This window comes from Protopterus annectens, chromosome 13.part0 (genome assembly GCF_019279795.1).
Source record: "Protopterus annectens isolate FY-2018-M chromosome 13.part0, PAN1.0, whole genome shotgun sequence".
Classification (NCBI taxonomy): domain Eukaryota; kingdom Metazoa; phylum Chordata; order Ceratodontiformes; family Protopteridae; genus Protopterus; species Protopterus annectens.
Window position 1 is genome coordinate 519,170,552 of NC_056747.1, and position 27,518 is coordinate 519,198,069.

At 38.6% G+C, this 27,518-nt stretch overlaps 1 protein-coding gene across 6 annotated transcripts in view; it reads left to right on the forward strand.

Moving 5' to 3' along the window:
* GTF2I (general transcription factor IIi) overlaps positions 1-27,518 on the forward strand; it is a 1,956,122-nt gene that overhangs the window by 1,529,732 nt on the left and 398,872 nt on the right. The gene's annotated exons all lie outside the window — the stretch shown is intronic.

Here is a 27,518-nt window from a genome sequence, read left to right on the forward strand (position 1 = left end):
ACTTTCATAAAGCTGAACATCATCAACCTGTGTTTAACAGAACTGCGATCCTTGGTTGACTTCATGTAGTATCATCAAGCTGTAGACATGCATGGCTGAAAGCAAGCCTGGCATTTTCTATTGAGATATGCAAGAGCTTCTGCTATCTAAACTTGTTCATTATGCCGTTATCTTTGGAACTAATAAAATTGAGGGTTGTTACTCAAAAGAACACTTCTGTGATCATAAGAGGTTCCCAGTCAGCATCACTATCATATTGTATATCTGCCTGTGCCTTTAGGGGGAGCTATGACCTCAGACTTCACAGCAGTCAACATGATCATTGCAAGACAAGTTTATTTTGTTACTTCATATGGAGCTTTTACTCGCATTCTGATTGATTTAGTGCAATATTATTGGAAGTATTTGTTCAAATTTGTGGATTTGACTAGGATTATTTCTCCCTGTTTGGGTATTTCCTATAGAAGGGGTAGAAATTTGAGAGATATCTGAGTGCATACTTTCAATTCCCAAATTCAAGTGCTATGTCTGCTACTGTTAGTATTAATATAAATCTGAAGGGTACCATTTCCTTGTGGTCACTACAATATATGTATGTATGTAGTTAGAACTTTTGCTTATATTAATGGTCATATTGATTGCCCTTGTGAGACATTTACTTGCGATACTGAGGGTATAATTTATGCCCTGCACTGCCCCTATGGAAAAAGGAAATTTAAAACAATACTTCAGGAGCACATTAAGAATATTAAAAACAAAAATAAGACAGTCCTGTGGTTAAACATTTTATGCAGCTTCATAATTCTAATCCTGAGGGTTTAAAATCTACTGCTTTAGAACAAATTCCAGTTGGTTTTTATTCTGAAAATGCACATAAAAAAGATTGTTATACAAGGATAGTAATTTATTTTGAAATATGATACTTTGCCTCCTTTGGGTTTTAACTTGGAATGCAACTGGGGGCTATTTCTTTTACCTATTATGTTTAATAATTGGTGAATTATTTAACTGTATTGTGTATTTAATTGGAGGTGATTTTTTTGTCAGTTTGTACTCCCTGAAGTCTTTGCTGAAGCGCTAGTGGAAGAATAAACTCTGGTTTGCTGTTTCTTGGATTCCTTCCTGTTGTTTCTATCCATTTTTTATTTTGTCTGGTTGTTTTTTATTTTGTTCTCTTTTATGGCAAGTGAACCTTCCTTGAATATACCTCGCATCTTCAGAGATGATACACTGGATAACTCTCAAAGGACTTTGGATAATTTTGGTATTCAGTCGGACACTGGTAGCGTTGTTCCAATGGCTGGTGCGACTGCAAAGGATAATGTTGGTTCTAGTTCCTTTAACTTTATGAATAAGTTTGAACATGATCAAAGGAATAGAGTAGGTAATCTGTTTGCAGCAGTTGGTGAATCTTCTTTTCCCCCATTGCTTGGTGAGTCAGGAGCCTTACTGGATAAATTGGAACATTTATTACACAAGGAAACTGCCACTTATTTCAGCATGTTAGGTCTACAGAGGTATGTGCCTTTAGATATTACACCAAGGGGGCTGAGAGCTTTTAAAACCCCCCTACACCCATTTTGATATGACTGATGAAACTAAAGTTAATTTCTCTAAAACATGGGTAGCAGCAGTACACCATTGTGCTGCTGAATGGATCTCTATTCTGTTAGAACGTGACCGTGTTAAACAAAATAAATTAAGGGGTGATATTAAAATCGCATACCATAACTTGTCTAAATTACTTACTTCAGGAATCTTTAGTGACAGTTATCTGACATTAATGACAGATTAGAAAATTATGAACAAGAACTTATCGAATGTAAAAACACAAAATTAGAGACACCTAAAAGATTATGGAGGTGGTCGTGCTTTTCAGTGGTATAAAAGGGACAGTTCAAACCGTAAAAATGCTCCTGTACCTATAAAGAGATCTTGTACTTCATCTAGGGGCATTTTTTTTACGTCTGACATATCAGGCATTTCCACAGCAGGAGAAAGGGATAGAGAAGACGAAGAGTTTTCCCAGTTTACCAGCAGTGCAAAATCCTTCTAAATTGATTAATGATTTTCGGAGAGAGAATAGAAAACAAGAAGGTTATAATGACAGACAGAGAGGACGGTTTCAGTCAGAAGCCAATAACATCCGTGACTGTATGCAAAACTACAATAAAAGCAAATGGTACTAAATTAACATTGAACTCTATGGTGCCTAATATTTCTGGCATGATTGTATCTGATATTCAACTTAAAGTGCTTAATTATGGTTTGTAGATGTATACCAACTGTGATGCCTTGTCTTTATGAGCTTAAATGTGATGTTTTTAGATTGTGCTGGAAATTACATTTAGCTTATTTTTTGCTGATAAGAATGAAAGTCTTATATCTATGTTTGAATGATATTAGCGAAGAAAGTTTTTACTCTAGTCTTTCTGACCCAGATGAGAATGTTGATTTGGAGACTTATACTGACATCAATGCTTATAGTTTGACACTAGTAAAGTCACTTATAAAAGTGAGTTTATTCCTCCATATCATCATGAAGGGATTAAACATTTCTGTCACGTTACATTTTGCTGTTGAAGGTGCCTACAATAATTTTATGCATAATAAACATAATATAAAGTATAATTTAAGTGCTCAGGAATGGAAAGAAATACAACTGTTAGCCAAAAATGATAAAATTGTTAAGCCCTCTGATAAAGGGGGCAAAATAGTGATTATGAATGTTGAACAGTATCTACATATGTGTATGTCACATTTAATGGATGAATGTACATATAAAAGAAGTTGTTGGAATGAATATGAAAAAGCTGTATTAGAGTCTGAGTTAATTCAAAAAGGTGTTAGATTAAAATACTTTTCTCGTTTTTACTGAGAAAGAAAATTTAATCCACAGGACAGTGAGATGGCTGTTTTTTATTGCTTACCCAAAATTCACAAGAATAATCATGATTCCTACCTGGTAGACCTATAGTTTCTGCTCAAAAGTATTTTTTATCCAATATAGACCTGTGTTTACATGGATTTATGTTATCTTATGTGGTTAAGTTACCTTGTTACATTAGAGATAGTATGGACTTCCCAGAAAAGTTATCTGGATTTGATTGGGCTAGTGAAATGTTCTTTATTAATGTAGATGTGGTTAGTCTTTATACCAATATTCAACAGAGATTCGGTTTGGAAGCTGTTAGAAATTTTATAGGAGACAGTCCTGAGTCTCATGTTTTGGAATTGTTAGATTTTTGCCTAAATAATAAAAAGTTTTTATGTTTAATAAGATTTATAAACCAATACAAGGCACTGCCATGAGGGCATCTTTTGCCCCCATCTATGCTAATTTGATGATGGGTTTATTTGAACTGGAATGTTTATATAATAATACTTTTTTCAAAAGATATGTTAAATATTTCAGATTTATTGACGACCTTATCTTTGTTTGTAAGGGCGGTTTGATGAAAGTTAATGTATTCTGTGAAGGGTTACAAAATAATAGATTTAAACTTTCTTTTAATGATCTGCAGGTGGGAAGACAGATCACATTTTTGGGTATAAATTTAACTTTAGATGATATTTCAAACATCAGTCCACAGGAAATTTGAAGATAGAAATAAATACTTGGAAGATAGTAGTTGCCATCCAGCACACACTATTGCTTCTCTCCCATATGGAGAATGTTTAAGACTGAGGAGGTTATGTAATAATGAGAATGACTTTGACTTTCAGGCTGAAGTTAGTAAAATGTGTACTATGTTCGAATTTAGAGGTTATAATAATTACTTGGTACAGGCGGCAGTAGATAAGGTGATTTCTAGATACCTTAATAGTGATAATCTAGATAATTATGAATTTACAATATTTTATGTTGTTATAAAGTTCAAAAAAGGAACATTGCAAGATAAATTTATTTAGTTACGTATATGGAGCTTTTACTCCCATTCTTATTGATTTAGTGAAATATTATTGGAAGTATTTTTTTTCAAATTTGTGGACTTGACTAGGATTATTTCTCCCCATTTGGGTATTCCCTATAGAAGGGGTAGAAATTTGAGATATATTTTAGTGCGTAATTGCTTTCAATTCCCAAATTCAAGTGCGATGTCTGCTACTGTTAGTATTAATATAAATCTGAAGGGTACATTTCCTTGCGGTCACTGTAATGTATGTAATTATATAGTTAGAACTTTTGCTTATATTAATGGTCATATCTATTGCCCTTGAGACATTTACTTGTGATACTGAGGGTATAATTTATGCCCTGCAGTGCCCCTGTGGTCTTGTATATATAGGTAAAAGCAAAAGGAAATTTAAAATGACTTCAGGAGCACATTAGGAATATTAAAAACAAAAAGAAGACAGTCCTGTGGTTAAACATTTTATACAGTTTCATAATCCTAATCCTGAGGGTTTAAAAGCTACAGTTTTAGAAAAATTCCATTTTTTTATTCTGACAATGCATGTATAAAAAAAAGATTTTATATAAGGAAAGTATTTTTATTTTGAAATATACTTTGTCTCCTTTGGGTCTTAACTTGGAATGCAATTGGAGGCTATTTGTTTAACCTATTATGTTTAATAATTGGTTAATTGTTTAATTGTATTGTGTATTTAATTTGAGGTGATTTTTTTGTCAGTTTGTACGCCTTGAAGGCTTTGCCGAAGCACTAGAGGAAGAATAAAGTCTGGTTTGCTGCTTCTTGGGTTCCTCCCTTTTTCTTTCCTAACATAATCTGACCTGTTGTCTAAACTCTGTGGCTTTATCAACAATGTTAAGAGGACTGCACATTAATGTTTAATGTCTGAGCTTTCCTTCTGCAATGCTTCACATTTATTGACAGGATCAGAACTTGAGTTTGAACTTTGTTTCAATTTTTATTGTGAAAGATTTTTCTCCAGAGTGTCTTGATATATTTTAGCTTTATTTATTTAGTCACTGTGCATTGTCTTGATAGAAAATTACCTCTTTTTCATGTTTTCCATTGATGATGAGACATTAAACCACAAATGTGTATGTGGGCAAAAATGACCCATCAAGGTGAATACTTTATGTACATATATTGTTTACGGCCAGATCATTATTCATTTATTGATTTATTTATTTACTGGGAAATTCCAACTGGACGCAGGTTCTTTTTCAGCGGATGCCCAGGGAGAAAAGCTCCACATCATGTACATGATAAATAGAGATACAAAGTTGCAGCAATAGTAAACAACATTACAGGTTGTTGGCTTTAATACAGTAACAAGATATTGATTATCAACAGTATATACAGTAAATGTTGCAAGTTGTCAGACAAGATGTTAAAGTATGTAAAGACAACTAGCTATTTCTGACTGTGGTTAGTAGTGGCGGTAGTATAGTTGGGTTAAGAGCCTAGGTGGGGGTGTTTGTCTGGATTAGAACAAGGACAAAGCCAGTGCGAATTTGAGCGCAGTCTTGAAAAGGCTGCTGGAAGGTAGAGTAGTTATAGAGGGTGGAAGATTGTTCCAAAGTTTAGATATGGTACATGAAAATATGGCTTCTCCTGCTGTGTTTTTGGGTTTGATAACAGCGAGTTGATTTTTGTTGCTTGATCTTAGGGGCCCAGTGGGGTGATAAGGGTTGGAGAAGGGGTTGAAGGGAAGGGATGTTAAGGGGGTGGTTAATAAGTTTATGAGCGCGGGTGAGTTGATAAAAGTGAAGGAGTTGTGGGAGTTCTAGCCAGCTTAGTTCTTTAAGGGAGATACAGTGATAGCTGTGGTAGGAGGTTCCAGTGGCAAATTTAGCAATTTTGTTGTAACAAGTATCCAGCTTGTGTAGGTCCGTCTGTTTAAGGTTGGTAAGTATGGGGATGCATAGAATAGAGTGGAGATTAGCTGGGAATTCGCTATCGAGATTCTAGCCGCCTTGGTTAGGAATTGGCAGCTTCAATATAAAGCACCAAGTTTCTTGTGAACTTTTTTTATTGTGAGAGATATGTGGGTGTCAAATCTAAGTTTGTTGTCTATTTCCACACCAAGTAATTTTGTGTGTACTGATGGAGAGATGATGGTATTGTCTTTGGCAAGACTGTTGAAGTGGGGGGTGTTTTGGGTGGCTTTGGAAGGTTGGAACAGGAGACATTTTGTATTACTTGGGTTGAGTAGGAGCTGAGCATCGGATAGCCAGCTTTCTACAGAAGAGAATGATTCCTGTGTGGTTTGTTGTAGTTCTGGTAGAGTGGAGGCAGAGCAGAAGAGAGTAGAGTCTTCTGAGTGCTGTGTAAGAGATGCTTGTGTGGTGGCAGTATGTAAGTTGTTAGTGAAAAGTGAGAATAGCAGAGGGCCAAGGATAGACCCTTGGGGAACTCAGAGAGTAACTGGGAGGTGAGATGATAAGTTATTGTCCCAGATTACTGATTGCGGGCGTCCATGTAGATAGCTGTGGAACCAATTGCAGGCTGATTGACCTAATGCTTGTTAAATCTCTGAAAAGTTCTTGCTGTGGTTATTTTCTATAGCAACATAAAGGCATCCTATCTGTGATTCTTGAAAGAATATTTTTTGTTGAAAAAAGTACTTCTAATCTTTAGCTGTGGCATTAAATAATAAGAAGAAAGGTCAAGACACCATTTGTTGGAGGGACTTGGTTAAATATAATCATATGAAGATTTGTCTGTCTCCTTCCATTTGTTAACAGCACCATATAGATGACTTATAGCTAAAAGGCTGCTCAACAAAGCTTATGTTCATAATGTTATTGGTGAATGCATGCACTGAGAACTGGACATAGTCATCATTGATGCACCATTGAGTTAATTCCATAGTGAGAAGCTATCTCCAAGGCATGCTGAGATAAGTTTTAGGAAACCGTCATCATTTTGCTGTTCTCCTTGCCCTTATGCCCAGACTCCGAGTATAGTAGTTCTTATTCTCATTTTCCCAGAGGAGTGGAAACAGATCTGTGATTTTTATCAAATTTTCAGTGTAGTCAGATGAAAAATTCATGGTAAGACTAAGATTGTGGTGGTACTGTCAAAGAATGACTGCTTTTTAATTTTCTTCCATGAAATTATTTTTGTGCAGATAATTCCTGTAATTGACTACATCCAGATTCAAATTCAAATCTATTTACGTGTGCATAAGATAGGCACTACTACAAGTCATAAAACAAACATATGCAAACAGGGTGACAATAATGCAATCATGTAGCAGAATGTAGCAAAGAAATGCTAGCTCTCAAAGAATAACTAAAGATAGGCAGGTTTTGTGAGAGTGCTTGAAACAGTCAATATTTGGCTTGAAATCTATCATAGCAGAAAGCTCCAAAGAAACAGCTCCTGATGTGCAAATCTGAATCCTCTGAACCACTTGCAATGAGTGGGTGGAACAGTGAAGAGTGCGAGCAGGCCAATACTAGTTGAGATAATCCAAAAGATGAGGGGGGGGGGGGTCAAGCTCCGAAGAGCAAGATATTGCAGGACCAGAATTTTGTAAGCAATGCATGACCGAATAAGTGACCATTGCACCTTCCACAAAACTGTTATAATGTGTTATCTTAAGGCTCCAATAAGTAACCGGGATGGAAAATACTGTACCAAATGTAGTCAGAAAAAGTTCAACTTTTCACATCCCCAAGTTGAGGATATCACAGTAATCCAGTCATGAAGAGACCTGACCATACACCATTGCAGATAAATTGAATGAATAAGAAGCCTTAATTGAAGGACTGTTCTTCATATAATAACATGATTAATTGACGTTGGCAGAAACAATGTCCGTAAAGGTGATTTGAACATTGAACATCACACCTAAGTTATGCACTTTCAATACAAATTCCAGTTTTATTACCACTATAGATGATACTGAGGACAAAATTAGAATGGTAGAATTACAAGTAATGGCATGAATGGTCATAGCTATTATCATGCCGGTGCTGAATTTTTTCATTTGATTTTATTAATCATTTATTTATACATTCAAACTCCTAAGTAAGTTTGTTGATGGTCAATAGATTCTTGAGGGAAACTGAAGTGAAGCTGCATCTCATCAGCATAACAATGATAGTTTAAACCTCCCCTATGAATAATCTCTCCTAATGGCAACATGCCCACAGTTAACAGCAGTAGACCCAGAATAGAACCCTTTCACACCTCACATATTCATGGGAAAGGATAAGGAAGAATCAAGTAAAAGCACAATGTCTTGAGTGTAACCTGTAAGCTTAGGAGGCAGACCACTGTCGTACAAGAGGAATGGGTCAGATGGTCAAGCAAGACGTCATGATCCACTGTGTCATATGCTTAAGAGAAATCTAAAAGGGCCAGAGTGGACTAACAACATTTGATATGCTGCTGTTAAGCGATCAGGTTTAGTATTCTGCCTGAACCAAAATCCAGTGGTGAATGGATGGGACAGGAATCCCTTTAAAAGTTACAGATAAAACTCCTTTCATAAGAAGAGGTTTGCTTATCTGGTAAATTACTAAAGTAAAGACATCCAAGCAAGATATTGCAAGCTTGGATGGACAAAGATCCAGTCTGCAGGTGGCAAAGCACATCCTCGAGATCATTGTGATTAAGTCATCATAATTAAGATTGTCAGACTCAGAACAAGAGGTTTGAAATGAAGTGATCCAGTGAAGGGTGACTGTGAGTATGCCTGGACCAAACTGGTCTTGATGGAGGTAAACTTATTTAGGCAGTATCTGCTAGCAAGCCTGCATTCTTTCGAAAACAGTCTTGTAGGTGCCAAAGACAGGCTGGGCTGCTAAGAATACTTAGCAGAAGAGTGCTACTGAAGGGATATCTTAGCAGTAACAGCTAACAAATGATTGGAGTAATTTTTTTTCTCATGATCACAGCCTGATACAATAATATTCATCTGCCATCTGCACTGCAGTCATCTTTCCTTTCATCTTAGGTCATGAAGCTGAAGAGTGAACCATGGCTCACATTGCACAATATGGCCAAAAGGTATACAGTGTCTGGCTGTAAAATCATGAGAGTATGTCAGGACTTTGTAAGCCTCAGCAAGCCTTATCAGCTTCAACAGCACTGAACACCTGGAAATGTTCAGGAACAGTGAATAGTGGTCAGATGTTAGAAAAATCAGGTTCCAGCAAACTATCAGATCATTGTCTGGAGGATATGATCCACTAAGAAGTGAATGATGGCACGGATACACTGTAATAAGTTACTGATCAGTACACCCGACTTGAGCACAATGTCTGACATATACTCCACTTGACTTAAAAATTCGGAATATCAGCACTGCATGGTTTGCATAAGGGTACCCTAGGATAGACTCAAGCTTTCTCAGTAAAACAGATCTCCTACCTTAGACCACTGTTGCAATCTTCCAAACTGTTGGGTTATCTTGCCATATAACCTGGAAATCTGGCTGAAGTGCCAGTGCCAAAAACTTCCATAGAGCCATATGTCCAACATATGACCTATGTCCATGGGCGTAAGGGTACATAAGCAGACATATGAGCATAAATACTCAACTGTCTCACTGCCAGTCCGAAAACAGGTCTCAGACCAGTTGATCTTTTCTGTACGTAGTCATTGGTGCTGTTAGCCTTCGCTCGTTCAGAAGAAGTGCCCCATTGTGGAACCTTCCTTATACTTTCTCTGTTCCATTGCTAAGAGGGGAGAGTGCAGTTGCAGTAGGCAGATTCCCTAAAAACATCTCCACTACCAGAGCATGCCTGCAAAAATCATACAGTCTGTCAGTCCTTTGTTTCAAAGTGTGAATTAAATAAACCAGGAGTTGGACAATCCTCACCCAGGGTATTTTAGTACTTGAAGATCCCTTTCCACAGCCTATTTCATACCTACACGTTCTTCTGGTCATGGTATGCCTTTCTCTTCAGTTGATATGTCCTTTGAAATTTTTTTCTAAAACATTGGTTATTTGATACCTATGCAGACACTTCCAGTCAAAACTCCTAAATCTTTTTAAGGACACCATTGCAGATAAGCATCAAAAGACAAAAGGGGGTAGGGGGATATTTGAACCTTTCAGAATCCCCATGTAAGTTTTTATCACCACTGCCTTTGGTTAAATCTGCAGTGGGCACTTCAGACAAATTGACAGACATGATTTATCAGGTAGACAAAAAAATGCACCCTTCTCCTGTGGGATATTCTTTCTTTAGCCATCAGCCGATGTCCACCTTTGTGGCTACTGCAATTGTCTATGACCAGTATTGTTAGCCTGCCTTATCCCCTGTATCACCATCTCCCAGACAAGGACTCAAAATAAATTTAGATCTGTAGTTTGGAAATGTTGTATACCTGTATCCATAGTGTAAAGAAATTGTACTTTAACAACAACCCAGGCAATCATCGTTCAGGTAGTGAGGGGAAGCTGGAGAATCTAGAGTGAGAGAGGAGTGAAGAGGTTGAGGGCTGTGTTGTGTAGCATATCTTTTACTAGTGAAATACCTGGTGAAGATCAGGGACCTGGTGAGAGCAGTCTCCTCAAAAAGTTGGGGAAACAGGATTTCCTGAGGTGCCATAATTCCCATCTGGAGATAATGGCTCTTTAATGCGTCCACTGTAGAATCTCCCCCCATTTGAAGCAAATGCAGCTTACAAAAGGGATGTCAAAGCAGCATGGAGACATCTTCTGAGGTTGCCTGGATGATGGCTGTGGAAACTACTTAAAAATAAATGGAATTTGTGGAAACAGTACATGCAGAATATTGCTCAGGAGGAGGAGGAGGAGTGAGGTTTAAGGGAAGCCAGGAATTCAGCAATTAGTGATGTTGGAGTGAATGGTAAATGTTAAAAAGGAACCATATATGAATAATGCATGAAAATGAAAAATTTCTTATGTATTTTTTTTCAGGTTATTGTGTATTAAGTGTCACTGTCTACAGTTTAGGAATTTTGTAAAGGTATTTTAAAAATCAGTAAGTGAACCAAGACAGCATTGAATTGGTATTGCAGTTCATTAATGAGGGTTAAGCAGTTCTTTAACACCATTGAATTATCACTTGTGACCCAGGCAGGCTTAGATTTATATAAAAGTAATCAAACTATATTAAGTTGTCATTTACATCACAGATACAGTTCTGTACAATATAATCAATCCAGTATTACAAAAAATGTTCAGTTCCTGTCTTCTGTTAAACCTCATTCCCGCCCCAAACATTTTTCTGCATGTGCTGTTTCTACAATTTCCAATTTTTCTATGCAATTTACTCCTAACCTTTTTTAAAGATCTCACTTCCTATTCTTTTATCTCTGTTACAATATACACTACTTCAAGAGTGGTTGGTTTAGACTTTGATTTCCATTTTTTAGCAATTGCTTTTTGGCAGCCACCAGAATTAAACATAACAAGTCCTTATGCGGATGCAGTTCAGATCCTGTATCTCAGCTCAAAGAAATAATTTTCTTAGTTACACCATTTGCTTACCCAGAATTTCTGGCAGAGTACTCTGTAGGAGTTTTTAAAGTCTGCCAATTCATTACATTCCGAGAACATGTGCTCCTGGGTACCTCATCTTCCCCATTACACCTTTAACATTTGGCATCTACCTGAGGAAAAAAATCTTTAACTAGGGTATAAAAGTACCTTTGTATACACTTCCAGGCAAAAATCCTAAATTGTCTAGGTGTTATTGCATATTTGGGAGCCATACATGTGTCCTCCCATTGTTTCATTGGGAATTGCTTATCTAATCTCACTCTCCAAATTCTTTCTGACTGCCTCTGATTCCTGTAACTATTGGGCAGTATTTTATGTGCCCTACTAATTATTCCTATTTTAATAGCAGCTAATGTTCTAGAGTCAACTAAGAACACCACCAGTGGAAGTCTTTCATTTAGGATTTCCCCTATTCTTTCTCTTGGCCTAAACTCTGATATCAGTTCCTGATAGGGAAGACCGTCTCTAGCCTGTAGGCCTCTTCCCATTCCATTACCTTTCCCTCTCTAATTATTTGTTCCTAATACCTTGGTGGCTTCACCAGCTTCCTCCAGTAAATTCCAGCCTCCTGTTGCCTATTCTGTGTACACTGAATTGCAGTCATCTCTATTGGCAGAATCTTTCTCCATTCCTGTATTGGCTTAGTTTTTAGTGTACTTTCTGCTAATTTATGAATGTAATAATGTTATGTTGTCCTATCTCACCATAATTTTTGCTGGTTGGCTTCGGAGCCATTCTCTGCTCCAATTCGGCTGAATACTGAAGCTCGAGAGCTTCCACTGGCTCGAGGCTAACCCCTATCCCATGGTGCTCTTGGCAAAATCCCCAGATCTCGTTTTCCGCTCAAGCATCCGAGGTTGCTGTCTGGCTGGCTCGTTGGCTAAGTAGACTAAATTTATATTTTTTCACTGTTGTTTCCTTGATTTTTCCTCTGTCTTCCACTTTAACAGTTATTACGAGTCTGCGTTAGGTCTTGTCCCTATTCTTCACTAGTTTAGAGAGCGCCGTTTAAGTTAGAGGGCTCTTGCGGCCCGTTTGAGTTAGAGGGCCGCTCTCCCTATCCCTTTTCTTTACTGTGTTCTTCCTTAGTGAGAATCTCCAACTAGAAGTTTCTATTTCTTCCCTTGTCCTAATCCTTGAGAGCACCGTTTAAGTTAGAGGGCCCTCGCGGCCCATTTGACTTGGAGGGCCGCTCCCTTCCCGCCCTTCTGTTTAAAAAAAAAATCTTTCCTATAAGATAGCTTTCTGCTGTTGTAGTTGTTTCACTTTACTTGTCAGTAGCGGTTCCTTTTTGGATGATGTCTAAAGGAAAAAGAAAAAGCACATCGACCTTCTGGGTTTAAAAAAATGTGATAATGTACCCAGAAAATGTCTATCACCGACAGCCATACTAGCTGCATCTACTGCCTCGGTGAGGTGCATTTACAGGACCTCTGCACTATCCTTCATGCCATCAGTAGCAGGGTGCTCCATGAAAGGAAGAGGAAACTAATTGATAGGGGTTTAATGAAAGGAGCATATCAGGAGTCTTTAGACAAAGGACAGCTCCAAATCTTCCTCCCCTTCTTCCTCTAAGACAGTCTACTTCTTCCTCTAAGACAGTCTACCAAAAGACCAGGTTCTTCGGCTCCATTGACCGAGCCACCTAAAAAGATTGCGACATTGGAACCAAGGGCTCTCTGTTCCGACACAGCCATTACTTCTGTAGCTCCAACAGTATACTCGGAGCGGGCAGAAGGGTCTGGTAGGAGACACTCCCCAGAACTGGAGCCTGACTTGCCTATCTTGAGATTGCCCATTTTGGACCGGGGCAGATCTCCTTCCTTATCCACCCATTTCTCCAGAAGCTTATCTGATGAGTACGTGAACCAGATGGTGAAGAGATTACTCAAAACACCAGCCCTGGCAAAAATTTTATCTCTGGACCTGAAGGTCTCGGAGCCGTCTAGACCTACATGCCTCATTGTGATTCCTCCGACCACCTCAGTATCTTCGGATCCGATAGTAGTGGAACCATCGGCATCCAGAGCCCCGCTGGAATCTTCGGTGCTGACTGCTCTAACTTCCTTGGTTCCATCGGAAGTCAAGGGGTCTGGGAGGCAAAGCTCAACAGTCAGGTCCGGGGGGGTGGGGGGTCACGTGGAATGTCATCCGACCCTTCCACTTCCTCTTGGTGCCTCGGCTAGGTTGAGTTAGACTCCCACATCAGCTTCTGAGCCGTTTGCCTTACTTCAGAGCAGAGAGCCACTTCAGAGAGGGGTGGGAAGGCTTTTGAACTGATGAAGGTGCTATCACCCCAGACCATCCTGCCATCAGATTCAGTCTCTTGTCCCCCCCAGATGCCAGTGATAATCTCTTCACCTCTGCTCCCCCTAGGCATAGAGACCCGGAGCCTCAGGGAGTCCCTGTTGGAAGCGTTCTTTTCTGAATCTTCCCCGGAGTACCCCTCCGAGGAGGTCCCTCAGAAGAGACTGTGCAAGAGAAAGCATATAGACTCCCCTGAGTCTGTCACTTCTGATACCGACTTATGAGTCTGAAGGGTCCCCAAGGTCCCCCTCTGAGGATGTATCCTTAGCTGACATCCTGGAAATCCTAAAGCAGAGGGGTGACTGGCAGCCCATCAACCCTTTGGAGGACGAATTGGTATACCTGGAGGCTTTTCGGTCTCGCCCTTCCACCTCCGGGGTGACTCTCCCATATGACAAACTGCTAGGGGTCATATCACGTAAGGCCTGGACATCAACTGATATAGTGGAGCAGGTTTCGAGGAGGCCCAACAAGTTTATTACAGCCCCCTCGGATAAAGAATTTTTGATGAAAGGTGTCCCTGTAGATGCCATGGTGGTGGCGGTGGCCACCAAGAAGGAACTCTGAGACCTCCATCTGTTCATCCTCTTGACAGGGAGTCTAGGATTATGGACAGATATGGAGAAGCGTACCTTCTTTTCAGTGGCCTTTACCCTATGGTCACTGAACTACCTTACCCATTTTACGAGACTTCAAAGGGATCTCCTACAGGAGCAAGGAGATTCCTTTCAGGGTACAGCAGCTTTGGGGTCTGCAGATAGTGTCATAGCAGCTCTCCACCCTCACTTCCATTTCAAACTCCTCCATGAGACTGATCTCTTACGTAGAGGATGTAGCGAGTAGTGTGGCAGCAGCAGGAATTTCCCTCAGGAGACATTCCTGGATGCGCCTTTGCAGTTTTGCCAAACCCTTGAGGTCTTCCTTCAGGACGGGAAAACCTTATCTGCTGTTGGAGTCCGTTTTTCTGCCCCATCTAGACCTTAAACCAAAGGTCAAAAGGGTGGGAAAATGTGGTTCCGCAAGTCCCAAAAAGGTTTTTCTGATGCACGTGGTGACTCTTCCCCCAGGGGCAGAGGGTGAAGTTCTAATGGAAGATGAGCTCGTGGCAGAGGATATCCACAAAACCAGGGTGACAATATATGTTCTCTGACGGGCCCTTCCAGTGCTCCTGCTTTTCTCTGGAGGCAGTCGGGGGTCGATTGTCACTGTACCCAAATGCCTGGCAAGAAATTTTCCGAGACAAATGGGTACAAACAATAATATCCAGAGGTTATTACATACCTTTTTGTACCTCCCCATCAAAAAGCCAGTCCTTACCGGATGTCCCACCCATCCAAAAAGGCCATGCAACACAAGAGGTAATCTTGTTGCTAGAGAAGAGAGTCATCCAGGAGGTCCCCGCTGACCAAATAGTATCCGGAACTTACTCAAGATTCTTTATAGTTCCAAAAAATACAGGGGACTGGAGATTCATTCTAGATCTAAGTAAACTAAACAAATTTGTGAAGAAGTCAAAGTTCTGGATGGTAACTCTGCAGTCAGTCTTCCCATTTATCGGGAAAGACAATTGGATGTGCTCAGTCGATCTCCAGGATGTGTACTACCATATAAAGATGGACAGGCGATCAAGGAGACACTTACACTTTCAGCTGGGAGCCAGTCATTACCAATTTCGAGCCTTGCCCTTTGGTCTCACTAAAGCCTGCTAGTGGTTATGGCTCACTTGAGATGTCAGGGATTCCGGGTGTTTCCATTTCTAGATGACTGGCTCCTCACCGCCACCACCAGGCATCTACTACTTCAAACAAGGGGCGAGACACTGTCACTTTGCGCCAGACTAGGCATCACAGTAAACTTAAAAAAAACCTGCCTTGTCGCTGTCTCAACATATTACCTTCTTAGGCGCAGATCTGGATTCAAAAAGCATGACAGCAAAACTTAACCCAGGCAAAATTCAGTCCCTTCACCAGCAAATCAAGATTTTGATGTCAAAGAAAAAAGTTCAAGCCAGATTTGTGCTACAAGTTCTGGGTACCATGGCAGCAGCTGTCCTCCTAGTCCTGCTTGCATGTCTACACATGAGATTTCTACAGTGGTTGCTCTTTGCTCAGTGGTCAATGCAGGATCTTCCTCTGTCACACCAATTTATCATGCGAATCACCAAAACGGACAGAGCCCTTCACAAACTAGGCACAGTCCAGAAGTAATCCAAAGGAAAACCAAGTATTCCAGCTATAAAATGTTCCACTGTTGTAAAATAAAAAGCACAATCCAGTTGTAAAAACCTACTACACTTTATTTCTGTTAAGCGCTTTTCGTCTCACTTATAGCGAGACTTCTTCAGACCACAAACGCTTACATCACACTGTGGTATAAAACCTGTTCCACTCTCAACTTCCCTTCAATTAATTACACAAGTAAACAATGCTGCTTGATTAGTAATTGATAAATGATGCATCAGTTAAGTTAGTGCTTCACTGTTACTTAAATTTCAATAAATGAAGCTCCTGAATAATGTGCTGTGTGTGTGTTGCTTACATTAAAAATATGTAGGCTCTTGCTGAAATACGTGTACTTGCATCGTACGATAATTAAGTTAATTTTATAAGTTTGTGTCAAGTGTTATGAATTTATATTTATGTTTAAAATAGTTAAGTTATGAATTTATATTTAGAATAAATACTTGTTTAGCATAGTTAATACATACTTAAAATGTTTCACTTCGACTAAGTCTATTACTTAAAACATACCTTAATACATAAATAAATCAAGACATTAATACATAAATCACCTCTACTAAAACTGTTACAACTATTTGCTTGAAGCATGCAGTATTTAAATAAATTTAAGTATCTAACAAATCTTGTCTAACAAACCTGTCTGAAGTACATTTCCTGAAGTTTATAAAACAAACAGCGCTAGTCCTAAATTGCCTGATAATGTGCATTCAGGAATGATGAATAATAAATGAATAAGCAGGGCTGAGAAAAGGCACGGAAAAAAGGGGGGGGGGGGAGAATGGAATTCTACAAAATATTCTATATACCTATTGCTGAATCTGAGCACTCACACACCACTTATGTGTGTTATAACCGCAGTAAATGGTGAAGTTAATTCACAACAGGACAATGGGAATCCTGTTGATTCGAGTAATGAACCCTTGGGGCTTATTGGAGCTCCGTCCAAGGGCTTGAATGCCTGGTTCAAAGATGTTCCGACGTTTCAAGAGCCCACAAGTAGTAGACAACGGGATACGGAGCAACCGGCTGAAGGGTTACCGAACATAACAGTTAACTTTAAACTAACTTGGTGCTTTTTAATAAGCATGGAATGGAACTTCTTGAACTGATGAGCAAACATTATCAACAGGCAGCGGAGGAACTGATGAAGGAAGCAACTATTTTGGATGAAATTATCAAGAAGGACTTGGACTTTTCACATTATAAATTTGAATATGAAAGATGTTTTTCAAGCATAGACCAGTACTTAGGAAAATTGAAGGAAACAAAGGTAAAAAAAAACAAAACTGAAAAGAGAAAGGGAAGCATATGAATCAGGCAAAGCCTACCCAAAACTCCCCAATTCACAATCTGGTCCATCGACGAAGGGCCTTTCAACAGAGGCTGAATTTTTAATGCATAATCAGCAGAACAATAGGACTAGTAACAACTATACTAGTGTTATACAAAGGGGTCCTTCTGGGACTATACAGAATGGGGCCAGTTTGAATTATAACTCTTCTACGAAAAGGAACACGCAACAAGGGGGGTTTCCATCTATCCCAGAAGGGGAAGGAAATTTTCGGAAACAGGCCTTGGGCTACAACCTGAGGCAGGGTCTACCTCGGGTTGTGTACAATTCAACGAACAACTAGTACCCATGATGGAGGCAATGGAGACATGTTCGAATAATTGTGAAATTATTCTCAGTACACAAGGTGACTTTAACATTTTCAGTTTCTCTAGTCTTGAAGTAGATGTTGTTTTAGCTGATTTACTTGCAAAAGGACAGACATTCGTACCATCTAGAAAAGCTGAAATAGCTGAGATTGTTTTAGACTTGAAATTGTTTACCCGGAAACTGAACCTAAAATTTTTGTTTGGCAACGATAATTATGAAAAAAAATAATTTCATATTGCTAGTACTTACAGCCCGCCCCTACACCCTACACTAGCTACATTTGAACAGGTATGTGAGTTGGATTTGTACAATCTTATCAACCAACATAAGCATTTTAAGGGTAGCTCCCATAACTTAACATCTGAGGAGAAAGAAGCCCTCAAATTGATACAACAGACATGTTAGAGTGATGCAATCTGACAAGGGTGGGGGTTGGTGATAATGGACAAGCACGAATACCAACAAAAAATGGGAAAAGTTCTTGACAGTGAGGTGTACTCTGAAGTATCATGGAATGAATTAAATATTGCTTTTATGAGAATACATTCCTCATTGGAAGAAATGTTTATTGGGGCCAGGTTAAATGTAGACTCTTAAAATTTTCTGAACATGCCAGCTCCTAAGATCCCTATTCTGTTAGGTATTCCGAAAATTCATAAGTCTGTTTCTGATCCACCCATGAGGCCTTTAGTCGATGTGAGAAACAGCATCACTTACGCATGTGCAAAGTATGTGGACCAGATTTTGAAAAAAATACGTGGGGCAACAGGAACAAACTTGCAAAGAGCCATGGTTCTTTCTGGACAATATAAAAAACCTCCAGTTTAACATCAACTTGAATTTTTTAACAATTGACGTCAAGGACTTGTACTCCAATTCCTTATATGGAAGGTATTGAGTGGGTAAACCTACTGATGCACAGTTTAGGGGCCCCTGGGTCTGAAATAGGACAAGTGGAGGAATTGTTGGACATTACTTTGTCCAACAATTTTATCACCTTTGATAATAAGTACAATATGCAAAAAATAGGTGTGGCAATGGGTTCCCCATATGGAGCCAGTTTTGCCAACCTGGTGATGGCATACTGGGAAAGGGAGTTTGTAAGAAAGGTTCCTCATATTGCAAGGCAGATACATTTTTATACATGATTTCTGGATGACATTTGTATGTTTTTGAAGGGGACGAAAATAATGCCATCCAGTTAGTGTCATATTTGAACAATACAACAAGTTTTTTGAAGTTTACTTACACTTTCAATACGGACAGAATAGCTTACCTGGACATTGATTTAAAGAAGGATTTGAAATACAACTCCTATACAGCTAGAATATTCAGAAAGGACACTTATTCTAATGTGTTCCTGTATTTTAGTAGCTGTCACCCTCTGCCCCAGAAACGATCAGTGGTGAAGGGGCAGCTTGTGAGGGCAGCTCGTATGGTCTCAAATGAGGAAGACTTTTTAATAGTGTGTGCGAAACTTGGAGAAATGTTCTCCAAGAGAGGATACCCTGAATGACTGGTAAAGGACCTAATTGGGGAAGTGGTAAATAAAAGACAGAGTGGGTTTTACCAACCCATTTTGGGGGTGGAGGACATGCTCCAATCAGTTTCATCAGAAAGGCATGGTAATGCAAGAGACCCAATAGGCCCAACTGACTTTATTTCATACAGCTTGGACGGGTATTCTATAATGAACATCATAAGTAAGAATTGGGACCTAATTCAGTCCTATAGTGTTCTATCTGGTAAGCTACAAGGGCCACCTAAAACAGTTTTTCGAAAAGAAAAAAAATCTAAAGAACCTGTTGGAAGGAAATAAAGGAAAAGTACTCTTTGTTAATACTAAAGGAATTTGTAAATGCCAGATGTGCCCTTATTGTCCCTACATTGATACAGGTCAGAACTTTTCTATCCGTGAGCAGGAGTATTGTACTACATGCAAATTCAACAGTAACTCGTTTACCTAGCTTTATGCAAGTCGTGTCCTGTGTTCTATATCAGTAAAACCGACAGGAAACTTGGGGGAAAGGGTGTATGAACACCTTTATGGTATTAGGAAGTGTAAACTAGAAAATACCTTAGCCAGACATGTAGGTGAATACCCGAACCACTCATTTGGTTTTCGAACAATAGGTAGCATAGTTGCCTCACAGTAAGAGGTTCTCCCGTTAGATTCTCAGCTGAAGTGCGGGGAGTGCCTTCTGTGTGGAGTCTGCATGTCCTCCCCGTGGCTGGGTGGGCGTTCGAAAGACATGCGTAAATGGGTGTGCCTTCGTTGAAGGTTGAACGTTGAGCTGGCACCTCAGCATTTGTGAAAGTCTACTGCCAATCATTAGCTGACCGGAGTTCCGCTCTGGCGATCCCTAACCGGGAAAAGCCAAAAGACAAACAACAACACAGTGTTGTAGAAGACAGGAGAGGTGGACCAATTGCTTTACACTTGGAAAAATTAGAATTGTCCTGGCAACTAAGAACCCGTGCCTGTCATGCCCCTGGAAAAATTAGAATTGTCCTGGCAACTAAGAACCCGTGCCTGTCATGCCCCTGGTTTGAATTAAATTTATTCAATAGCGTGTATATTGAAATTGAAGAGCCTTTCAAGATAATTTATTCATGAAGTCACACATCTAAACTCTAGAGAGTACATAGAAAATTTTGTAGAATTTCTTTCTCTTCCCTTCCTTTTTCTCAGCCCTTCCTTTTTCCTTTTCTCAGCCCTGCTTATTCATTTATTGTTCATCATTCCTGAATGCACATTATCAGGCAATTTAGGACTAGTGCTGTTTGTTATATAAACTTCAGGAAATGTACTTCAGACAGGTTTGTTAGACAAGATTTGTTACATACTTAAATTTATTTACGTACTGCATGCTTCAAGCAAATAGTTGTAACAGTTTTGGTTGAGGTGATTTATGTATTAATGTCTTGATTTATTTATGTATTAAGGTATGTTTTAAGTAAGACTTAGAAGTGAAACATTTTAAGTATGTATTCTTAACTATGCATTTTAAACAAGTATTTATTCTAAATAGAAATTCATAACGTTTTAACTATGTTTTTCAACTATGTATTTTAAACAAGTATTTATTTTAAACATAAATATAAATTCATAACACTTGACACAAACTTATAAAATTGATTTAATTATCGTACAATGCAAGTAAATGTATTTCAGCAAGAGCCTATATATTTTTAATGTAAGCAACGCACACAGCACATTATTCTGGAGCTTCATTTATTGAAATCTAAGTAATAGTGAAGCACTAACTTAATTGATGTGTAATTTATCAATTACTAATCAAGCAGCATAGTTTACTTGTGTAATTAATTGAAGGGAAGTTGAGAGTGGAACAGGTTTTATACCACAGTGTGATGTAACTGTGGTGTGAAGAAGTCTCGCTATAAGTTAGACGAAAAGGGCTTAACAGAAATAAAGTGTAGTAGGTTTTTACAACTGGATTGTGCTTTTTATTTTACAGCAGTGGAACATTTTATAGCTGGAATACGTGGTTTTCCTTTGGATTACTTCTGGACTATGCCTGGTTTGTGAAGGGGTCTGTCTGTTTTGGAGATTCGCATGTATTTACTTGTTGCCGTTTTTACACCAATTTGTCATCAGAGTCATGCAAAAAAATTTTTGATGGCTCCAGACAGATCAGTTCTATTTTCCTCAACCGAATGCAGTACTCACCATGGACTCTTCCCAGATCGGGTGGGGGGGCATTATCTGGGAATGATAGTCCAAGGCCTATGGCAAGATCACAAAAGCCACTTGCCAATAAACGTTTTGGAGGTGAGAGCAGTTCTTTATGCGTTGCAGGCATTTCAGGACTCTCTTCCCATGGGAACGGTTGCAATCCAGATGGACAACATGTCAGTAATGTGGTATATAAACAAGCAAGGAGGAACCAAATCTTACCCACTATGTTGGGAGGCACGAGTTTGGCAATGGGCGATCGCTTCTCAATGTTTTCTGATAGCAATGCACATCCCGGGAAAATCCAACATGATAGCGGACAAGCTCAGCAGAGTGATTGTAATGCCTCACGAGTGCTCCCTGAAACCAGAGATTGCGGAAGTGATCTTCTAGAAATGGGGCCAGCCTTGCTGCCACCTATTTGGCATGTCCGTGACTCAAATGCAGTAGCTACTTTGCCCTCATTCCTCCTCCGAGGAAATGACCAAGAGATGCACTGGTTCACAATTGGTCTCCGGGATTACTCTATGCCTTTTCCCCCTTTCCTCTAATCCCCAAAGTGATTCAGAAAGCCAGGCTGTTCAAAAGCACTGTGATCCTCATTGCTCCGTACTGGCCTTATCAAGTTTGGTTCCCCTTTCTCTGGACCCATCTGCTGGAGGAACTTTGGATTCTGGATCCAATTCCAGACCTCTTGACCCATTCTTCAGGGGAGTTCCATCCATCTGTCCAAACCCTCAAGTTGACAGCATGGCTGCTCCAGTTCCACACATAGCCAGGTGTTACCCCTATTCCCCTGCAGTGAGTCATATTCTCATTTCTTCCCATAAACCATCCATGAGGAAATTATACTCCAGTAAGTGGAAAAGATTTTCATGTTGGGCTGCAAAACAGAACATAGAGCCCTTTACAGCTTCCGTATCTGCAATTTTAGACTTTCTTACTGAACTGTTTGAAGAAGGAGCTTCCGCAGCTACCATTAGGGTTCAACTGGCAGGCATTTCTAATTTCCATACTGGAGAAATTGGAGTCCCGATTATGACTCATAGGTTATTTAAGGCTTTCCTCAAAAATACCTTCTTACTCAGACCCCCAGTCAGAGAAACCCCAGTTCTTTGGGATCTAAATCTTGTGCTAACTTCCCTAATTTTACCACCCTTTGAGCCCACATCATCTTGTGATTTGAAATTTTTGTCATGGAAAATGCTCTTTTTTTAATAGCTGTAACCTCTGCCAGAAGGGTATCGGAGTTACAAGCTCTCTCTACTCGTCCTCCGTATATCATTTTTCACAAGGATAGGGTCTCCTTCAGAACTAATCCCTTGTTCCTTCCCAAAGTCTGTTCAGAGAATAATTTGGACCTTTCCATTGAATCTTTTTTCCAAACTGTAGCAACAAGGCAGAATATAAATTGCACCAACTGGATGTTCATAGACAATTATGCTTTTACCTGCACAGGACAAAAGATTTCAGGAAATCTGACCAGCTTTTTGTGTCCTTTCTGGACAAAAAGAAAGAATTGCCAGTTTCCAAGGTAACCTTATCTAAGTGGCTTACTGATTTGCATTTCTTTCTGCTACAATAAGTAGGGTAAGCATCAACCAGGAAAGGTAAGAGGACATTCCACTAGGGCAGTCTCAACATCCTCTGCTTCTCAAGCTAGACTTCCTATTGATTCTATCTGTGCAGCCACAACACGGGTGAGACCTCATATCTTTAGCACTCATTACAGAGTAGATGTGGCCTCCCGGAACAGGTCCTCTATTGGATCCACTGTATTGAAGAGTCTTTTTTCCTGAGCCACCCTAGGATAAAGGTGCTAGGGACGCTGCCCCAACCAGCAAGAATTATGGCGAGATAGGACAACATAATGTTAAGAAGTTATGTACTCACCATAACGTTCTGGGTTTGTTGTCCATCTCTCCTATATTCTTGCATCCCACCCTCCTTCCCCCATCCTGTATTCCTGGAGGAACTGGTGGATAACTATATACTATGCACATAGATTTTTGATGGTTTGGAGTCTCTGTTCCTGTCCTTATAAGGTGTGTGTGTGTGTGTATATATATATATATATATATATATATATATATATATATATATACGTGTGTGTGTGTATATACTCTGTTCCTTATAAGGTGTTTGTGTGTGTGTGTATATATATATATATATATATATATATATATATATATATACATACACACATGCACACACACATATATATATATATATATATGTGTATATATATATATATATATATATATATATATATATATATATTTATATTTATATTTATTTATATATATATATATATTATATATACACACACACTATATATATATTTATATATATATATATTTATATATATATATATATATATATATATATATATATATATGTTTTTGTTTATATATCTACAGATTTTCTGTGATTTTCTTTCACTTGCAAACAGGATCTGGGGATTTGGCCCAGAGCATCATGGTATAGGGGTTAGCCTTAAGCCAGTGGAAGCTCTCGAGTTTAGTGTTCAGCCGAGAACGGCTCTGAACCCAACCAGCAAGAATATAGGCGAGATGGGCAACAAACATAGACTGTTATGGTGAGTGCATAACTTCTTATTTCTCTCTCTTAATTTCTCCAAGTCTTTTGGGTTTCTAATACCTTGACAGGAATGGTCCCCATTCCTATGTCAAAGTACGATTAAAGTTCATGAAATTACTGTTGTTTGAATCTTTGATATTGGGTAGAAATACTCTTTGCAGCACCTGCAGTGTGCCCAGTAATGACCCCTCCTGCAACTCCTACGTGATTGCATGTTGGTAACGTATCTAAATATGGTTGTAGATTATTTTTTTTATAAGATCCATTGCTCCTACTACTATTGGAACTGTCTAGGTACCTTTCTTCCACATTGCTCTTGTTTCTGCTTACAAATCCTGATATTTTATGACTTTCTGTCTCTCTGCATGCAAGACACTTTAGTCACTGGGTGTAGCAATTTCAATGATCAATGCTACTTTTGTCTTCTTTTCATGGACCACTGTATCTGTTTTTTTTTCACATCTGTCTTTTGAACTTTTTGTACTGGGTGATCCCATGTGATGTAGACTTCCTCATTTTCTGTGATGCTTTGTGGCTCATGTTTCCAGTGTTTTTCAGTCACTTCAACTTCAATACCATAATGTTTGCACAAACCTCATAATGTTGTTCTCTTTTTTTAATTTCTTCAAATCTTTTGGGTTTCTAATACCATGATGGGAATGGACCCCATTCCTAAGACAAAGTATGATTAAAGTTCATGAAATTTAGTATTGTTTCAATCTTTGATGTCAGCCAGAAGTGCTCTTCACAGCAACTGCAATGTGTCCAGTAATGACGCCTCCTGCAATTCGTATGGAGTTAAATGTATTGGTAACTTACCTAAATATGATTATAGATTCTTTTTTTTTTATAAGACCCATTGCTCCTACTACTATTGGAACTGTCTTGGTGTATTTCTTCCACATTACTCTCATTTCTGCCTGCAAATCCTGATGATATATTACTGTGTCCATAATATTCTGTATAACTACTACTGTTCTCCATAAGGATCTGATCCAAAACCCCACTCTTTCCATATTTCCTGGATCACCACCCCCCACTTTATAATCATCCCTTTCCACTTTGAAATGTAGCTTTCTGCTTGTGTTATGTACAAGGACTTTAAATGTGTAGCTCTAAAATATCTCTTCAAATCAAGTAATCATAAACCTCCTTGTTCTATTGGAAGGATCAACCTATCCCACTTGGGCTGTTGTCCCTTCCCCCTCCCAGATGTAGTGCTTCATCTCTTTATTAATTGCTGTCTACAGTTCTCTTCTGGTTGATAAAAATATGCCTCACCTGTGTAAAACTAATAACATTTTACTGCTTGTATCTTATCTATAGACAGTTTCACACTTTTGTTTTGACTTTTGTTTAGTTTCTTCCCACATATCCTTAGCTGCTGTAACAGAATCGTTTAAACCCATACTCCTGAATACTTCATTTTTTCATGTTCCCATAAATGTGGGTGTTGCTGAACCAGTTCATATGTGGGTACATAGTTTACAGCTGTAGTCTGTCTTTTATCTTCATTAATTTTATATCCCCCAAAAAAGAGAACTATCTCAGAATGTTCAACAACACTGAAATATCCGTTTTTGGTCCTATTGTGTATAAAATTATATCATCTGCAAATAACACCAACTTTTCTTAAATGCCATACCAATTATACCCTTGAATTTTTGAGTCCCTTATTTTCTTTGCCTGTGGTTCTAAATTAATGCAAATAACAAAGGGGTTCCATTGTTCAGGCACAACTTATCAGAGAGGAGCCTTCCCCCACTTCGATTTTTGTCTCTGATCCCTCATATAGCACCCTAATTAACTTTAATATTGCATCAGGAAATGCAAATGCTTCCATTGCCCTACTCAGAAAATCCCAGCTTACTCTATCAAATGTTTTCTTGTGCATTATGACACACCAGCAACAGCAGTATTTTTTTACATTCTGTTTCCCTCTGGATCATTATTGTTTCTATTAATGTTGTCAGATGTTTGCCTCTCTTCCAAAAAAAACACATTGACCCAAATCTGTCAGTTTTGGCAACAATGTTGCCATTATTTTAGCCATTATAGTCATAAACACTTTATAATCTTGGTTTAAAATTTAAATGGGTCTATATGAAGCTGGATTTGATGGGTCATTTCCTTCTTCAGGTATTTTACACCCCCACAGCTTTTTCCAGGGTGGTGGTGTTTCCCCTTCTTTTAAAATACTGTTAAACAAAACCTTTCAGATTTTTATGACTTTTTCCTCCTAACTTTCAAACATCTACAGGAGTACCATCTCTTCTAGAAACTTTCCTGCAGATTTATTATATGTCACGTTTATCTCATCTGCTCATATCTTAAACTGTTGATTGTTGAGCCTCATCTGTCTCTAACCTTGGCATACTTTAGTCTTTCCATAAATTGTCTCCATTTGTTCTTTTTTTGTTTTCCCTATTTATTTGTTTATATATATTTTCATAGTATTTCTGGAATATCTCTAGTACCACTACAGGATCTCTGGTTATTTTTTTTTTCTTGTTATAGACTCCCTAAGTTTGGTAGCAACCCTTTCTATTTTCTGTTGCCTATGTCATTGTGACAAATATTTTTGTGCTCTGTAGTTTTTATTTAAAAAAAAAAAAGTTGTTTAACAACAATCTTTCTAAACTTGTGCACGTTATCCAAGTACTCCCTTATTTTCTCTTTAGCACTCTGCAGTTGTTCTGCCGCTTGTTCTGTGAGATTCCCCTTATTCTGTAATACTTTCATTTGTCAGCCCTTCTAATGGTTATTTCTTAACCATATCGCTTTTTCTTTTATTTCTACCATTTAAAACTCTTTCATTTATCCCACTCACTAGTTAGAACTTCAAGAATACTTCCTATCTTCCCTAATAACTCCCAAATAATTTCCACAACCCATTCCTTAAATTCCTTTCTTTTTAACAGGTAGTTGGGGAAGCACAAGTGTGTCATTTGTATTTCATTAATCTATATTTTTATCTTGGTAATTGTTGGCGAACAATCTGAATCTGAAATAATTATTGGATGTGTGTCAGAGTTCTCAATTAAATGCACATATTTCTGTGAGGTATAATTTCTGTGTAGTCTTGCCCAGTTAGTGTACCTTGGGGAATATGTAAATCCTCCCTGAGTTCCTACTACTAAATTCACATCTTCCATACCAAATATTTTCATAAATTTCTTTGGAAATATACCCTCTTTTGTTATATTTTCCCTTTTAAGTCCCCCAGATACAGCCTCATTGTTGCAGATCAAATTCCAGTCCCCACCTATGTGTAATATTCTTTGCTGAAAGCTGATTATTTCTCTCCAAGTTGTTAAAGCAACATAATAGTAGTCTTAGAATGTAAATGCATGCCAGCGTAATCCTCATCCCATACCAATAGCCCCCTTACTACCGCACATTAGCCGTTATATTTCCCCTCCTCTTTCACTATTGGAGCTCCTCTAGCAATTGAAATATGTACTCTTTTCTCTTGTCCCTGATATTCTGCTGAGTATCCATCCTGAAATACTTCATCAGTCACATACCCAGTTCTTTACAACTGTCTCTCCTGAATTATTACTATTTGCATTTGAAGGTGTCGCCAATATGATAAGAAGCAATTATTCTCATC